Source organism: Scyliorhinus canicula, chromosome 2 (assembly GCF_902713615.1).
Source record: "Scyliorhinus canicula chromosome 2, sScyCan1.1, whole genome shotgun sequence".
Taxonomy (NCBI): domain Eukaryota; kingdom Metazoa; phylum Chordata; class Chondrichthyes; order Carcharhiniformes; family Scyliorhinidae; genus Scyliorhinus; species Scyliorhinus canicula.
In genome coordinates, this window is record NC_052147.1 from 6,583,495 (window position 1) to 6,602,815 (window position 19,321).

The window sequence follows — 19,321 nt, forward strand, 5'->3', positions numbered from 1 at the left end:
CTTCGAGGCTATGTCCAAAGTGGTGGGGGTGAGGGTGGAGCCATGCCCAATAGTGGCGGTCTTCGGGGTTTCAGACAAGCCAGATCTATTCCTGGGGAGGAGGGCGGACCTCTTTGCCTTTGCCTGCCTGATCGCCCGCCATAGAATCCTTTTTGGCTTGCGTCCGCAGCACCACCCAGAGCTGCAGACTGGCTGTCCAACCTCTCGATCTCTCCAAATGGAGAAAATCAAATTCGCCATCCCGAGTCAGACGCGGCTTCCCGCAGAACGTGGGAACCATCATGCAACTGTTTCCGGACCTGTTTGTGGCCAACGAATAAGAGGAAGAAGAGCCGGGTGGCTAAGAATCAGGGGAAAATGGTCAGGAGTCGGGAGAATAGTAGCCGGGGCATGGAGGGGAGAGATCGACTGAAGGGGAGGGGGGGGGAGGGGGGGGGGGGTGTTGTGACGGCTAAACCTGAGGAGGGAGGGGCGAAACACGGGGGGGGAGAGGGGGGCAGACAGCTAAAACCTGGGAGAGGGAGGCGAACCGTGGGGGGGGGGGCAGGGAAGCAGGAGCCGGAGGGAGGACACGGGATGCCAACACGTGCATGACATCTCCAGGAGCGGGGAACGAGAAACTGGAGATGGATGACGGGAGGAGCGGCAGAAGCAGGGGCGAGCATGGGACGGCAGCAGACTCCGTCCGGGAAGGGGGGGCGACAGCAACACACAGCAAGCCAAATATCGCCGCTGTGATTTTCTCCCCGGCACCCAAAGGTGTGCTTGCCCCCCCAGTCCCGCCCCCCCCCTCCCCCCCCCCCCCCCCCCCCCCACAGGCAGTCGCCTACTTCTGTGGGGGTGGGTAATTTTGCCAGATGTACAGAGATGCCGCTGTCGAGCTGGTGCACAATACCCCACCAGTTATTCCATTGCATATGTTATTGGTTTTTTTTAAATTATGTTGGGGTGTGCCCTTCTCCTCTAAATGTGTGTGTATATATATGTGAGTTTCTTATTCTGTGTGTATAACGGTAATTATACCTTGCTCAAAAAAAAACCCAATAAAAACATTAATAAAAAATAAAGTATGGTGCTCTTTCCAAACGCTGGTTCAGAATCGATGGGCCGAATGGCCTCCTTCTGCACTGTAAATTCTATGATCCTGTCAAATCTGCTCTTCGCCTTTTTTCTCCAAGGAGAACAGTTGCAACCTCACCAACCTACCCTCATAACTGAAGTTTCCCGTCCTTGGAATCATTCTTGTGAACCTTTGCTGCACTCTTTCCAGTACATTCATATCCTTCCTACAGTCTGATGCCCAGAAGTGTACACTTCAACTGAGGTCTTACTCAGGCTTGCCCAACCTTTCAGCTATGGGGGGCCAAATTTGCATATATTTCTTATTCAGGGGCCGATGAGGAAATTTTGAAAAGATAGGGTGTAGAAAAAGTTGAGGTTTCAAGTAAATAAACAATTGCTGGTCAAACATAAAGCAATGCTGTAGCAATAAATTTTAGTTAAAGAAGAGCAAGCAATAAAAATTACCAAAATGTTGGAAGGCCGGTGTATTTGAGTGGGATGTTGCGTGTGTATACGTGTTGGTGTGTGGCAACCAGAATGAGTGAGAAAACTGAGACTGGCCATAAGGCAGACTCACCCCGATCACCACACAGTCATTCATCACCGACTCTCATACACGCACAACATGCTTTCAGTCACTCACTTGCTCTCATGCATATAGACCCACTCAGTCACCATCTCCTCCCTGGTCCAACCTAATTTTTGAAAAACTTTGCTCAGCCCAATATGATCTTGCCCACCCTGGCTCGAAAAGACCTGCACCCCCCTCCCCACTCCCCCCAGGCCCTCCTCCACAGCCGCAACATAAATGTCTCTCGGGCTCCTTGCTGGGCTCCTTGGGCCACAGCCCCTGCCATTGACTAGTCAGCCTATCAGCAATAAATGCAAAGAGAAACAGTCCATGATCAGCGGAGAAGCTCCAAGGGTTATGTTGAAATTTAAGTGTTGGCACAAATATTAAAAGCTGCCTCGGGGAGCCAAGTGGAGTGACATCGCAGGCTGTATCCAGGCCCCTGAGCTAAACCTTGGACAAACCTGGTCTAATATGAGGTCAGCATAATATCCCTTGCTCCTGTACTCTATGCCCCTATTAATAAAGTCAAGAATACTGCCTGCTTTAATTGCTCTCTTCACCTGTCCTGCCACTTCAATTATCTCTGCACATGCTGACCCAGGTCCCTCTGCTCCTGCACTTCCTTAACAATTGTGGCCCTTGTCTTTCCATGTTCTTCCTACCAAAGTGTATCAGCTCACACTTCTCTGCATGAAAATCATCTGCTATCTACGTGCTCATTCTACAAACTTTTCCCATGTCCTTTTAAAATTCTGTACTATCCTCCACGTAGTTTACAATGCTTCTGGGACTCATCCACCAACTTTGAAATTGTCCCCTTCACACCAAGATCTAGCTCCTTAATAAATATCAGGAAAAGCAATGACCCAATACTGACTCCTGGGGAACACCACTACAAATTTTCCACCAGCCTGAAAAATATCTATTGCTCATTACTCCCTGGTGCCTATTACTCAGCCAATTTTGTATCCACATTGTTACTATTCCTTTTATTCCTTGAGCTATAACATTTTTCACAAGTCTGTTGCGTGGCACTTATCAAATGCCTTTTGAAAGTCTAGGTACATCACATCAACAGCAAAACCCTTTTCTGTTATCTCTTCTAAAAATTCCAGCAAGTTAGTTAAGCACAATTCTAAGGCTCTTGAGGTGTAAGCAAATCTAAGAGAAAAACATGAGTGTGCGCTTACATTCACTATGATGCCTCATGTACAAAATTCCCCCATCTACTTTCAATTTCAAACAGTGACATAAATATCTAGTATTATCCACTACTGTTTGTAGCCACCTGGGGTGGCCACGTCCCGATTACAAAATGGACACTTGCAGAGAATGAAGGGATCAATGGACAATGCTGAGAAAGCAGGCAGGCGCAAGGTTTGTCTGTTGATTGGAGGTTTGCTGCTCCCAGACAAGACCGCTACTGCAAAACCATTAGCATACTAATAAGCCATCTCTGGGTTCAAAAGAGAAACATTTAGGTAAACGATACTAAAGCAGACACCCCGGCGCCAGAGGAGTCTAGAACAAAGCAGGCCAACGGCCACCTAGGGCCCGCCCAGCAATCAGGAAATTGATGCCAATGATCAGGATACGGTCCAATTAATTGGGACCAAGTTCAAGGACCGCCCAAAAGTGCGCAAAGCCCCCTTTGGGTATAAGAAGAAGCCCCCAAGAGAGAATCGCTCTTCTTGGCCTTGACTCTCAGCGACGAGAGGCCTGCCTAGCAGCTGCACCAGAACAAGTAAGTCCAAAGTCAACACACGCTATGAGATAGACGCTCCTAGCTACTATTCCGTACCAGTTCGACCCTAACAGCCTCAGAGCTGGATAACAGCCATTGTTCCTCTAACTGAGTGGAAATCCAAAGCTAAGTATAGGCTTTAGTAGTAGTGATAGTTTAGTTGGTAGAGTTTGTGCACGAGTATAATTGACTGTGTGTGTAAATAAATGAGCAATTGATTTCGAACTTACTAGCTGGAGTATCGAATCTTTGATCAGTATTCGGTTTTGAACCTTGTGGCGGTATCGAAAGATACCTGGCGACTCTTGAGCAAAACGTAATTAAATTAAGGACGGCGACCATATTAACCGCCATAAACAGAGCCAATTAAAGAGAGAACACAACGAGCAACATTTACTGGCGACATCTGACGGGACTTGATTTAGAAGTGGCCTAACCACTCCGAGAGAACCCAAATTTGAATTGAGAATCCAATTAGAAACAGAAAAACCACAAGTGTTTGAACAATACTGATCAAGCCTCCGAAATTCAGAAGTGTGTTAATGCATGCGTACTAACAGGGATATAAGTTAAACCTAAGAGATTTTGTTGCGTAAAACTGTCGGGAGTTTTGTAGGCCGGAAAATAGCGTAAGTCGTACCAGTGTTTACATCACCACTTTATCACCCCCTGTTCCAAATTTAGTAGAGAACCCAGAGATAGAAAAGATAGCAATGAAGGCAATGGAACGCCTTATGAAACCCCAGGAATTTGAGGTCGCAGCGACCAGTAGAGTAGGACAGTGTCCTGTTTGGGAAGACGAGATCAGGAAATATCTCAAAGGGAAAGGATGGCCCCTTTGGAGTGAATTCTGCGCTAATGAGGAAACAGGTCCCGGGAGTATAGGACATACTTGGTGGGAGAACCTGTCAGAGATCCACAAGAAGAGCTTAGGGAAAGCTCGCAAGCCGATGGCAATCGTGTCCTGCTTGGCACAATTGCGAGGCACAGAGGAGGTCGTTACGATGCTCCGTAGAGAGATAGAGTAGAGAGATAGAACCAGCGAGGTAGACGTGAGTGAGGTAGAGAAGGAGAATAGAGATTTGAGAGAGCAGTTAGCAGCGAAGGACAGAGAGGTGGATGATGCCAAGAGGGCACACCAGTCTTGTCTCGCGAACTTAAGTAGCTTCTCTACCTCACTCACGTCTACCTCGCTGGTTCTATCTCTCTCCTCTATCTCTCTACGGAGCGTCCTAACAACCTCCTCTGTGCCTCGCAATTGTGCCAAGCAGGACACGATTGCCATTGGCTTGCGAGCTTTCCCTAAGCTCTTCTTGTGGATGATAAGGCCTACCAGGACACACAAGAAACCGAGCAACAGGTAGAGAAATTGCAGAAACAGTGCAATGATTTGAAATCAGCCCTACGAGCACTCCATACTTCCACAACGGAACAAAGGCAGAGCTCCGTAGACGACGCAAAGTGCCGGAAGCAAATTGCAGAATTGCAATCCCTGCTTTCCGTTCAAAATGGATTTCAGAGTACATTAGATCAGGAAAACGGTCCCGATTGGCAGGAATTGAATGAAACAGCCCATAGATACGTACATGGAGCATGTACGCAGGAAAAACCCCAGAAAAGGAGAGCACTCCAAACCCCCCCCACTGAACAGGCAGAACATACCCCATGAACCCTGTAACCACACACCGCAGGGCCGCAGCAGAAGGAGACACAGATTTCCTTTACACAACCCCGTTAACCGTAACCAATTATGGGACGCATGTGGAAAAATTACACCGTTCCTCCCCACATCAGACCCTCACCAATTTTTCGCGAAAGTTAAACAGCAGGCCACCATGTATGGCCTGGACGAGAGAGAGCAGGTAAAGCTCACAGTTTTAAGCCTCGACCTTCAGTCGTGGCAGCCCTTCCCGACCCACAGAATGTAGGAGGAGGCACACTCCAAGAGATGCACACAGCGATCCTTGACGCGATCGGCTACAACTTCCCGGTAGAAGGCCTAAACAAATGTAGGCAAAAGAAGACAGAGCACCCCACAGCTCTGTCTTGTGGATTCACTTCACGCAGTTTTTGGAGAGATAGCCCGCGCCCATTTGTCTGCAGATAACATGGCCAAATGGACTCGAATCCTGGTCTCTCATGCGACAGAGGCAGGACAGTGAGCTTGCGCAAATTATGACCCCTAGACGAGGCCCACAATGAAAAACAGGTTTTGAAAAGGTTGTCCCGCGCTTGGGAGCAATCAGTACAAGGCAAAACCGCATTTACCAAACCCGAGGAAGAGCAGGCAGATGCAGATATGCATCCAGTTAAAGCACACCAGAACCCCACATGGGTAAATGAGGGCAGGAACAGCCCACCCCAGCCCAATCACAGGAGTGTTACAACTGTGGACATTTAGGACACTTGCATGAGAGTGCAACGTGCCACAAAAGCAGCAGAGAGTCCAACAGACAGGCACCCTAAACAGGAATAGGGCAAAGCCTATTCACAGCGTTAGCACCCGTTCAGACAATGGAGACATGAACGGCACCGACTGACGGTGTTCGGGCTCCCCAACTTGGGTCTGCGACACCCTTTGGGACAAGTCCGGTCGACCGGTCGTAGCAGGCAAAGTCCGGAGACAGCCCGTAGAATTTCTTTGGGACACAGGAGGGTCCCGCACCACACTCAATTCCTCCACGATGTTCCAGAGGGACACGTGGCCCACAACAGACACCATCACACTCAGCGGCTTTACAGGTCATTTACAACAGGGACACATCACAGCCCCCGTAGCGATACAGATAGGCAACATTACCACCAAGCACCCCATAATTTTAGTTAATCTTCCCCAGACAGCAGAACATATCCTAGGGATCGATTTCATGAGCTCCCACAACCTTTCTTTTGATCCTGTTAACAAGTGTGTTTGGAGAATGGCAGAGGCAGCACGAGCCCCCGCCACGCTCGCAGTTGGAGAGTACGAGAACAGAATAAGCTCAGTAGGAGACTTCTGGTTCGACCCTCGAACCATTAGTTCAGACAGACAGGTTAGGGCAATCCTGCAGGAACACAAAGCAGCATTTCCACAGCACAAGCACGACTGTGGCAAACTGGCTGGCTCTTTGCATAATCACAGGTCCTGACCCCTAAACCCCAGAAGCAGTACGGATTTCCCCAGGAAGCAGAGGGAGAAATCTCGAAAGTAATAGATAGTTTACTACACCAAGGCATACTGAGATCAGTAGCCTCCATAAACAATGCCCCAATTTGGCCCGTCAGGAAACCAGATTGATCATGGCGACTGACCATTGATTACCGGGAACTGAACAAAGTAACCACAGCAGCAGCCACCACCATAGCCACGTGTCCCGAGACCATGCTCAAACAGGGACTCCAGTCAAAATTATTTTCAGGTTTGGACATTAGCAACGGCTTTTGGTCCATTCCATTGATAAAGCGTGCCAGTATAAATTCGCCTTCACATTCAAAGGACAGCAGTATACATGGACGTGCCTTCAACAAGGCTTCCACAACTCCCCCTCCATTTTCCACCGACAGCTGGCAAATGGATTTGCAAAATTTTCCCACCCCAATTGCCTGGTCCAATATGTAGACGACTTGCTACTACAGACAGACACAAAGGCAGAGCACATTTCGCTTCTCGCCGAACTCCTAGGACTCCTAAAAGAAATTGGTTGTAAAGTTAATCCCAAAAAGGCCCAGATTTTGAAGGAAAAAGTGAATTACTTGAGTACAGTAATCATAAGAACATAAGAACATAAGAACTAGGAGCAGGAGTAGGCCATCTGGCCCCTCGAGCCTGCTCCGCCATTCAATTAGATCATGGCTGATCTTTTGTGGACTCAGTTCCACTTTCCGGCCCGAACACCATAACCCTTAATCCCTTTATTCTTCAAAAAACTATCTATCTTTACCTTAAAAACATGTAATGAAGGAGCCTCAACTGCGTCACTGGGCAAGGAATTCCATAGATTCACAACCCTTTGGGTGAAGAAGTTCCTCCTAAACTCAGTCCTAAATCTACTTCCCTTATTTTGAGGCTATGCCCCCTAATTCTGCTTTCACCCGCCAGTGGAAACAACCTGCCCGCATCTATCCTATCTATTCCCCTCATAATTTTAAATGTTCTATAAGATCCCCCCTCATCCTTCTAAATTCCAATGAGTACAGTCCCAGTCTACTCAACCCCTCCTCATAATCCAACCCCTTCAGCTCTGGGATTAACCTAGTGAATCTCCTCTGCACACCCTCCAGTGCCAGTACGTCCTTTCTCAATCACTCACGGTAAACGCGAGATCGAGCAAAAGAGAATTGACTCGATTGTCAAATTGCCCCTTCCCCACAATGTCTCAGCCCTCCAGTCATTTCAAGGGCTGGTTGGCTACTGCCGAAACCATATCGATGGTTTTGCCACTAAAGCAGCGCCCCTATCTGAACTTCTCAAGAAGCAGGCACCTTGGGAATGGCTTCCACAGCATACGGATGCCATGGATGCTTTAAAGAGAGCACTCAGCACAGCCCCCTGCTGTACAGGTCCCAGATCCACTTTCCCCATACGCTATCAAAGTAGCAAGCACGGACCGAACCCTTTCGGCCGTGCTCCTCCAGGAACGCCATGACCAATTACGACCCGTAGCATACGCCTCATGCATTTTAGATCCTGTCGAGCAAGGATTTTCTGCCTGTGAAAGGCACCTGCTCGCAGTTTTTTGGGCAGTACAGTACTTCGCATACATAACAGGACTCAACCCCATCACCATCCTCACTGAACACACCCCAACACAGTTAGACGGCCGACTTAAAGATGAAATGAAATGAAAATGAAAATCGCTTATTGTCACGAGTATGCTTCAATGAAGTTACTGTGAAAAGCCCCTAGTCGCCACATTCCGGCGCCTGTCCGGGGAGGCTGGTACGGGAATCGAACCATGCTGCTGGCCTGCTTGGTCTGCTTTAAAAGCCAGCGATTTAGCCTGGTGAGCTAAACCAGCCCAGATGGCACAGGCAGCCAAATACGGGCAGCCCGTTGGACCCTTCTTTTACAGGGACGGGACATTACAGTTAAACGAACCAAGACCCACACTTTCCTTGCCGATAATTTGCAGTATGCAGGCACCCCTCATGAGTGTGAGATCATCACCAGTAAACACAACACAGGCCCATTTATTCCTAAGACACCTCCCAAGAAAACAGGTAGTACACCCCAGAGACCCCAGCCCACAGACACATGCGCATCCCTGAAGATTTATGTGGATGGCTCCTCCACGGTTTTAAATGTTGAAAGAATTACCGTTTGCGGAATTTATGTAGAGGACGCGCAGGGACGCGCCCTAGAAGAGATTTCCCTAAAGTTGCCAGGACACTTAGGCTCGCAGGCAGCAGAACTGACAGCGATCGCATATATTGTAGACCACCCCGACTCGTTCCCGACCCCAGCAGACATCTACTCGGACAGCTTGTATGTCTGTAATAGTTTGACGGAATTCCTACCCCTGTGGGAAACAAGGGGATTTGTTTCCCGCGGACTGAAAACCCCTACCCTCAGCCCCATTACTCCGCCATATTTTAGAGAGAGCAAAAGACAGAAAGTATGGAATTATTAAGGTTTGCAGTCATCACCGTTCTTCCCTCCCGGTAACGTTAAAGCAGACGCCCTAGCGAAGGCAGGTTCCAGGCATGGTTATTTTTGGAACCCCCTCCCCACTGAAAGCACTCCAGTACACGCAGTTCAGGTCTCACAGACCAACATACAGAATTTAGCGAAGGCTCAAAAGTAAGATGAGAAACTCAGGGAAGTTTTAAAGGGAAACATCCCAGCCCCTTATGACAAGTTGAAAAATTTGTTAACCACAGATGACGGTGTGATTCTGAAGGAAGGCATTTATGTAGTTCCCAGGCAGGACAGGAACCAGATCATTTGTCAGTTCCATGACAATCATGGACACCAAGGAATTGAACCCACTTTAGCCCACCTCAGACCAGTCTGCTGGTGGCCTAATTTATAAGCCGATGTTACCCACTATATAGAGAATTGCTTGATCTGTGCCCAGAACAATCCGGACAGATATGCAAAAAAGGCTCAACTTAGTCATACCCGCCCCGTTAATGGCCCCTGGACTAATCTCCAGATAGATTACATAGGACCCCTACCCCCTTGCAGAATGGATATAAGTATGTGTTGGTGGTCATCGACACCTTCACAAAATGGGTGGAAGCTTTTCCATCACGAACGAATACGGCAAAGACAACCGCAAAAATCCTAACCCACCACATCTTCACAAGATGGGGACTCCCCCGCAGTATAGAGGCCGATCAAGGCTCCCATTTCACAGGACGCGTAATGAAAAACGTCCTCACAATTTTCGGCATTAGACAAAAGTTTCATATTGCACACCACCCTCCATCAAGTGGTATTGTAGAGAGGATGAACAGGACATTGAAAGCCACCCTCAGGAAAATGGTACAGCAGAATTACAGCACCTGGGATTCAGTTCTCCCATTTGCTTGAATATTTTTATGTAACACGGTATCCACGTCCACAGGATACACCCCACCCCCCACACTCTCATGACCGGATGCCCCATGAAAGGGACAGAGTATTTATTAGGACTGGATTTGGCCAGCCCCGCAGGCACAGCCCTCACACATGAAAATGCTGTATAGCAGCTACTCGAGAACATTGAGGCAGCCCAACTTGCAGCAGCTGTGAGACTTGGGACACGGAGGAAACAGAGCAAGGCTTGTTTCGACAAGACAGTACATGCCACTGAATTTGCAGTAGGGCAGCACGTGATGCTTTCCCTATACAACCCAAGTTCATCCCTTTCCCCAAAATTTTCCGGACCGTACTCCATTTCAGACAAAGTCAGCCCCTCGGTATACAAGATTACATATCCCAATGGCAAGTTTGCATGGTTCCACATAAGCCAGCTTAAGGCTTATGGCTCGCAGAATAGCCACACACACCACATCCTGCTCGCAGCAGCAGATGAGCATGCCCCGCCCACAGATGACACATTCCTAACCTCCCCCAGCCAGTCCAGCCCATCCTCAGACATGACTTCAACTCCACCCCCAGAGACTCGACTCCGCCTCTCCCCGCCCCCAACCAGCAGCAGCAGTGACAGTGATAGTGACAGCAATGACGACAGCCACAGCACACCACATTACGACTATCCCCCTGTACCAGGCCCAACTCCCAGCGATTCCGAGCATGATTCCAGTGACCCCTTCGAGATCACGTACATAAAAGCCTCTGACCCAGACCCACCACCCGACGATTACGGATTGCACCCCAACAGTTTCAAACTCGACACACGATTCTGGCACCGATACAATTCGTTCAGGCTCATCCGGAACGATGAGATGGACCCACAATTCGCACCACGCAGCTTTGGCAAGGTTACTCCAGTCGAGAGTATGGCAGCCGGGAGAAGATGATGACATTGAGTCTGACTCCCACCAAACGAATCCCTTTGCGATTCTGTTCGCTACTGAGAAATGAGGTGTCCAGATGATGGGAAAAAGGAACCGATGGAGAGATACGGTGTCCTTTCTGATGGAACCTGCCCCATGTTTGTTGTATGTTTGTTTGTTAGTGTTACTATTAAGTGTTGATTGTTTAAGAGTTTGCACATTTTCACAGCCCCACGCCACCACTCCGTTAACGCCCCCTGGCAGTTAATGGAACAAGTTTGTCCACAGACAACTGTTCAGAGGAACTAGTTTGTCCGCAGAAACCTTTCAGAAGTTAAAAATTTGCCCTGACACCATTTTGTAACTGCTCTTCTGTTCGAGAGAGTAGAGGCATTACTGCAACCCCCAAGACGACCACATTCTTACCCGTTCTTGCCGGTTGCTCAGGCAGTGGAGAAACAGCACTAATCCCTGCCCTGCTTGAGGACCCCCCTCTGGTCAGCTACGCTCGGGTAGAGCACATACGGCACTGATCACCGTCCTACCCGGGGATTCCATCAATTTCTTACCTGCCGCGGCCCATACACACCCCATTTTGGCACTTTTGGTTCGAAAAATTTTTGTTTGTTTCACGGCAACCCTCAGGTTGCTCTCCATATGCTATTTACATCCTCAAACATTAGGATGGTAAATCGCACAGGCTGCGAGACGGCTCGCACTGTGTCAGTATTTTTCTAGGATGTCTTGTCCAGCAATTCGGTTTTTTTTTAAATGAGGGAGTCACAGATGGTGACCAATTATAAAGGGTGATTGGCAATAAAGGAGAGACAGACAAACACACAAGATCTTAAGCAAGATAATAACAGGTATTATGCTTGTGTTCACAGGACTCCGGAAACCTCAAGGACTACAAGAAGAGAAGAGAAAGAAAGATGAAGACGACCTCCATCTTTGTCACATGGATCTTAGCAGGATCCCTTCGATTGCGCACGGACCCTAACCCCCTCACCCCTTCCCCACAGGCCGTCAATGATTCTCACCCCTGCAATACACAGAACCCAGCGACAGTTGACAATACCCCGACCTGGTGTGATACGTTTATCACTTGGTATTCAACCTCATACGTAGTAGAAGTACTCTTAGCACTGGCGATACTTTGCAGTGTCGTACAGACAATTAGGATCAGAAAATGGCAAAGGAGAGCCTACCGCTCTCGAACCCCGGTATACACGTTCAGGTCCCCTATTTTCAGACTCCACCAGAGCCCCGAACCCCTTGACATGAATTAAAGTGCATCCGTTTTTGTGTGTGTTGTTTGTTTCAATAAAGAAGTGTAAACTCTGTGCTTGACTGCCAAGCCAGAGAAATTTGTGTGCTGCTATTTGTACAGTTTAAGATGTTAGAATATTTTTGGATTGTTGAGTGAGAATAGTTTATTGAGGATAGATAGAGGTTCCAGTTTTTTTAATTTTGTAATGCATGCCTGAAAGCCATAGCGCCCTGTAGAGTTTTTTTCATAATGTATGTATTTAAAATGATTAAGGTAAAATTGTGTTGCATAGTATAGGACAGTGTAGAGCCTAGTCATGGGTGCCCCGCTTGGTCAGAGAACGAAGACGACGCGGTAATGTGATCCTTCACGCTTTGCGTTGAGGATCACAAGGAGGGAGTGTAGCCACCTGGGGTGGCCACGTCCCGATTACAAAATGGACACTTGCAGAGAATGAAGGGAAAAATGGACAATGCTGAGAAAGTAAGCAGGTGCAAGGTTTGTCTGCTGATTGGAGTTTGTAGTCCTTGAGGTTTCCGGAGTCCTGTGAACATAAGCATAATACCTGTCATTATCTTGCTTAAGATCTCATGTGTTTGTGTTTATTGCCAATCACCCTTTATAATTGGTCACCATCTGTGACTCCCTCATTTTAAAAAAAAAACCATTAAGACCAATACTACAAAACCATTACCATACTAATGAGCCATCTCCGGGGACAAAAGAGAAACATTTAGGTAAACGATACTAAAGCAGACACTCCGGCGCCAGAGGAGACTAGAACAAAGCAGGCCAACGGCCACCTAGGGCCCGCCCAGCAATCAGGGCAACCACCCCTTTATTGGAGGAAATCGATACTAATGATCAGGATACAGTCCAATTAATTGGGACCAAGTTCAAGGACCGCCCAAAAGCGCATGAAGCCACCTTTGGGTATAAGAAGAAGTCCCCAAGAGAGAATCGCTCTTCTTGGCCTTGGCTCTCAGCGACGAGAGGCCTGCCTAGCAGCTGCACCAGAACAAGTAAGTCCAAAGTCAACACACGCTACGAGATAGATGCTCCTAGCTACTATTCCGTACCAGTTCGACCCCAGCAGCCTCAGAACCGGACAACGGCCATTGTTCCTCTGACTGAGTGGGCTCCCAAAGCTAAGTATAGGCTTTAGTAGTAGTGATAGTTTATTTGGTAGAGTTTGTGCATGAGTATAATTGACTGTGTGTGTAAATAAATGAGCATTGATTTCGAACTTACTAACTGGTGTATCGAGTCTTTGATTAGTATTCGGTTTTGAACCTTGTGGCGGTATCGAAAGATACCTGGCGACTCTTGAGCAAACGTAATTAGGATTAAGGAAGGCGACCATATTAACCGCCATAAACAGAGCCAATTAAAGAGAAAACACAACGAGCAACATGTCTTGTCTGCCTTCAGCACAAATCAGAAATTTGGATGGCAGTATCCACAATTTTCCAACCACTCTTAATTTTTATGAAACTTTCACCAATTCAAACTTCAAATATGCAGATTGTGGTTTGATGGACAAGGAGTCTAGGATGTTTTGGGTCGAACATAGTTTTGAGTTTCATTCTCCTGGACCCATCTGCCTCATAAGACTGCCCTACCTATACAATGTGCCCCACCTCCCACCACCACCCACCCCTCTCTACTGCCCAAATATACTCAAGCTTTCTCAATGCTTCTTCCAATTTCTGTTGGACTTATCACTCCCAAGAATCCTCATTGCTGAGTCTCTCCTTTTTCACGACTGATTAGGCCATATTCACAGGCGTCACTGATGCAGAAATTAACTCCCAATGTTTCCAGATCATGAAACCTACCTCCTTCTTCCAAGATGCAAGAAACTCTTTCATTGATCCCAGATTCTATCCCAGTGTTCCAGAATCTGTGTTGCAGGATCACTGAGAGCCTCTGTCAATGCTCCCTGGCTCTGGGGGGAAAAAAACTATCAGAATGCAGCTTGACACTTAAGACCCTCAATCTGGTAATGCTAGAGATTTGGTCTCCTTCTTCCCATTCCTCGATCCCAGAAACAGCTCCATGCTGGTAAGCGAGGCAGTTTCCATAGTAATTCTATTTGATGTTGCACTCCAATTGTCATAAAACCTTTCTGTCCATCGGGAAAGGACAGTAAATTTGTTAAGCTGCCATCCTGTGGCAATGTTTCTCAGGTTTCCAGGTGACTATTTAATTTGTTAACTGAATGTCAGCATCCCTTCATAGAAAGGCCGACAATGCCATCTACAGTTCAGAACTCAGTATTGCTTCAATCATCTCAATTTTATGCAAACTCCACAAGTCAACAACCCTCTAACCGAGCCATTGTCTAATGTACTCACCAACTGAGATCTTTCCTTGTTTATTGTTGACAATGATTTTACATATTTAAGATAAATGCATTTCCAGATTAACATATTAAACAGAACAAAAATGGCAGAACAAATAGGTTTCTTTTCCAGGTGGAAAATAGAATTGGGCATGAGGGAGGAACCGATTTTGCAAGCATTATTCCACACCCTGTCTGCACCTGCATTGCAGGCATCAGCATAATTAGATAGAGAAAAGAAAAACTTTTCCATGTAATCCCTACAGTGCAGAAAGAAGCCATTCGGCCCATCGAATCTGCACCGACCCTCTGAAAGTGCACGCTACTTAGGTCCACTCCCTTGCCCCATACCAGTAGCCACACCTAACCTGAACATCTTTGGACACTCGGGGTAATTTATCATGGCCAATCCACCTAACCTGCATCTCTTTAGACTGTGGGAGGAAACCGGAGCACCCGGAGGCAACCCAAACAAGACAATGGGAGAATGTATAAATTCCACACAGTCAACCAGGACTGGAATTGAACCCGGGTTACTAGCACTGTGAGGCAGTCGTGCTAACCACTGTGCCACCCTACCACCCACGAGCCTTTCACAGCTATAGATTGTCACAAATTGTTTCACAGCCAATTAAGTCAATTTGGGAAGCACGGCAGCATAGTGGTTAGCACAATTGCTTCACAGCTCCAGGGTTCCAGATTTGATTCCCGGCTTGGGTCACTGTCTGTGCAGAGTCTGCACGTTCTTCCTGTGTGTGCATGGGTTTCCTCCGGGTGCTCCGGTTTCCTCCCAGTCCAAAGATGTGCAGGTTAGATGGATTGGCCATGCTAAATTGCACTTAATGTCCAAAATTGCCCTTAGTGTTGGGTGGTATTACTGGGTTATGGGGATAGGGTGGAGGTGTGGGCTTGGGTAGGGTGCTCTTTCCAAGGGCCAGTGTGGACTTGATGGGCCGAATGGCCTCCTTCTGCACTGTAAATTCTATGAAATTAAGTACTTTTGAAGATCAGTCACTATTGTAATGCAAGAAACTCAGCAAACATATTGTGCAAAACAGGATCCAACAAAACAACAATGTTGCAGGATAAATATTGGTCAGCATATTGGATGTAACTCCCTTGCTCTACTTCAAAATAGTAACCATGGGATCTTTGATATCCACCTGAGAGGTCCGATAGGGCCTCAATTTAATTTTTGGATGATGTTATTTTAAAAAAGAGCCTATTTGAGGATCCCTTCAAAGAAATCCCACGATCTCTGCTCACTGGTAACAGAGAGGAAAAACGAGTGGCCCGAGACGTACTGGCATAGTGGTATTGTCGCTGGACTAGTAATCCAGAGACCCAAGGTAATGGGGACGAGAGTTCAAATCCCTGGCAGGTGGTGGAATATAAATTCAATAAAATATCTGGATTTAAAAGTTTAATGATGACCATGACCATGAAACCATTGTTGATTGTCGTAAAAACCAATCTGGTTCACTAATATCCTTTAGGGTAGGAAATCTGCCATTCTCACCTGTCTGGCCTAGATGTGACTCCAGATACATAGCTATCGCCATGTAGTTGATTCTTAAACGGCCTCTGAAATGGCCTAGCAAACCACTATATTTCATTCAATCTCTACGAAAACACAAAAAAAGAATGAAACTGAACGGACCATCCAACATCAACCCAGGCAGCGGAAACTATAAAGGCAAACCCAGCCCTGTTTACCCTGCAAAGTCCTCCTTACTAATATCTGGGGCTTGTGTCAAAGTTGAGTGAGCTGTCTCACAGATGAGTCAAACAGCCTGGCATCATCATAATCACAGGATCATACTGTCCAGACAATGTCACAGACTCCATTATCACCATTCCTGTGTATGTCCTGTCTAACCGTCAGGAAAGACCCAGCAGAGGTGGCAGGACAGTGGTATACAGTCGGGAGGGAGTTGCCCAGGGCAGCACGATAGCACAGTGGTTAGCACTATTGCTTCACAATGCCAAGGCCCCAGATTCAATTCCAGGCTTGGGTCACCGTCTGCGCAGAGACTCCACGTTCTCCTTGTGTCAGCGTGGGTTTCCTCTGGGTGCTCCGGAGCCTACTTCTGACAATAAAGATTATATTAAAAATTTAGCACTGTGGTAGTATCACACAACACGATGGAGGGTATCCTCAGCCGAATACGAGACTTTGTCTCCACAAGGACTGCGCTTCTACTGATACTGTCATAGACAGATGCATCTGCAACAGGCAGGTTGGTGAGGGTGAGGTGAAGATTGTTTTTCCCTCTTGTTGGTTCCTTCACCATCTGCTGCAGTCCCAGTCTAGCAGCTATATCCTTAAGAGCTGGCCAGCTCAGTCTGTGGTGGTACTACTGAGCCACTCTTGGTGGTCGACATTGAAGTCCCCCACCCAGAGCATATTCTGTCCCCTTGCCACCATCCTCAGTGCTTTTTCAAAGTGATGCCAAGAGAGAATATCAGACCAAGCTAAAGTCACAAACTCGCATTACAGACTCTCGACGGTTGTAGCAAGGCCTAAACAACTAACGGGCTACAAGCTAAGCCAAGCAGTAACTCCAGCAGCAGCGCACCCCTCCCCAATGAACCCAATGCATTCTATGCTTGGTTTGAGCAGGAAACCAACGGTCCACTGTCAAATGCCCCAGCAGCGCATAACACACCCATACCCACCATCACAGCTTCCGAAGTCAAATCGGCCTTCCTGAAAGTGACACCCTGGACGGGATCACTGGTCGTGCACTCAGAGCCTGCCCGGACCAGTTGGCAGAGGTATTCGCTGACATCTTTAACCTGTCCCTACTTCACTCCGAGGTCCCCACCTGCTTCAAGAAGTCCACCATCATACCGGTGCCAAAGAAGAACCAGGCAACGTGGGTCAATGACTACCATCAGGTGGCCCTGACATCAGTCATAATGAAGTGCTTCGAGAGGTAAGTCATGAAGCGCATCAACTCCATACTCCCAGATCGCCTTGATCCACTGCAATTTGCGTACCGCTGCAACCAGACCACAGCAGACGCCATTTCCCTGGCCCTACACTCATCCCTAGAGCATCTTGACAACAAGGACTCCCACATCAAGACTCCTATTTATTGACTACAGCTTCGCCTTCAACACCTAATCCCAGCCAAGCTCATACCAAAGCTCCAAAACCTAGGACTTGGCTCCTCACTCTGCAACTGGATCCTTGACTTTCTGATCCACAGACCACAATCAGTAAGAATAAACAACACCTCTTCCACAATAGACCTCAATACCGGGGCTCTGCAAGGCTGCGTACTTAGCCCCCTACTATGCTCCCTGTACACACACGACTGCGTGGCAAAATTTGGTTCCTACTCCATCTATAAGTTTGCTGACGATACGACCATAGTGGGCCGAATCTCGAATAACGCCGAGTCAGAATACAGGCGGGAGATAGAGAACCTAGTGGAGTGGTGCAGCGACAACAATCTATCCCTCAATGCCAACAAAACTAAAGAGCTGGTCATTGACTTCAGGAAGCAAAGTGCTGTACGCACCCTTATCAGCATCAACGGGGCCGAGGTGGAGATATTTAACAGCTTCAAATTCCTAGGGGTACACATCACCAAAAATCTGTCCTGGTCCACCCACATCGAAACTACCACCGAGAAAGCACAACAGCTCCTATACTTCCTCAGGAAACTAAGGAAATTCAGCATGTCCACATTAACACTTACCAACTTTTATAGATGCACCATAGAAAGCATCCTAACTGACAGCATCATTGCCTGGTATGGCAACTGCTCGGCCCAAGACCGCAAGAAACTTCAGAGAGTCGGGAACTCAGCGCAGTCTATCACACGAACCTTTCTCCCATCCATTGACTCCATTTACACCTCCCGCTGCCTGGGGAAAGCGGGCAGCATAATCAAAGACCCGTCCCACCTGGCTTACTCACTCTTCCAACTTCTTCCATCGGGCAGGAGATACAAACGTTTTTGAACAGTCTCAAAAACAGCTTCTTCCCCGCTGTTACCAGGCTCCTATACGACCCTCTTATGGACTGATCTAATTAACACTGCACCCCTGTATGCTTCACCCAATGCCGGTGTCTATGTGTACCTTGTGTTGCCCTATTATGTATTTTATTTTATTTTATTTTCATGTACTTAATGATCTGTTGAGCTGCTCGCAGAAAAATACTTTTCACTGTATCTCGGTACACGTGACAATAAACAAATCCAATCCAATCCTCAATGATGGAGGAGCCCAGCACATCTGTACAAAAGACAAAGGTGAAGCTTTTTGCAACAATCTTTAGCCAGAAGTGCCGCATGCATGATCCATCCCAATCTTCTCCGGAGGTCTCGAGCATTATAGATATCAGTCTTCAGCCAATACGATTCACTCCATGTGATGTCAAGAAACAGCTGAAGGCATTGAATACTGCAAAGGTATGGGCTCTGACAATATTACCGACAATAGAACTGAAGACTTGTGCTCCAGAACTTGCCATACCCCTAGCCATGCTGTTTCAGTGCAACACTGGCATCTATTCATCAATGTGAAAAGTTACTCAGGGTTGCCTGTACATCAGAAACAGGGTAAATCCAACCCAGCCAATTACTGCCCTATCAGTCTACTGTCCATCATCAGCAAAGTGATGGAAGGAGTCATCAACAGTGCTATCAAGTGCGGGGGGGGGAGCGGAATTTAGTAAAATAAGGCACTGGAAAGAGTCACTTGTGGGGAAATCTACAAGGAGAAGTGGTGGGCATTCAAAAAGGAAGTGGGGAGTGTACAGGCCCAACATGTTCCCTCTGGGATAATAGGAAGGAGTAACAATGAATCTTCTGTCGAATCATACATTAGAGATCGTGGTATGACAATCCTGTTTTGCTTGAGCAAATAATCATTGGCTGCACTCAGCTC

General features: G+C 47.4%; 1 protein-coding gene across 4 annotated transcripts in view; it reads right to left on the reverse strand.

Annotated features, from left to right (window-relative positions):
- LOC119979694 overlaps positions 1 to 19,321 on the reverse strand; it is a 253,384-nt gene that overhangs the window by 226,048 nt on the left and 8,015 nt on the right. For all 4 annotated transcript variants that reach the window (XM_038822283.1, XM_038822274.1, XM_038822266.1 and 1 more), the window contains exons 3-4: positions 15,936 to 16,039; positions 13,911 to 14,020 (exon numbers count right to left, since the gene is read on the reverse strand). The gene's annotated coding sequence lies outside the window, so the exon portion shown is untranslated. The remainder of the gene's footprint in view (positions 1 to 13,910; positions 14,021 to 15,935; positions 16,040 to 19,321) is intronic.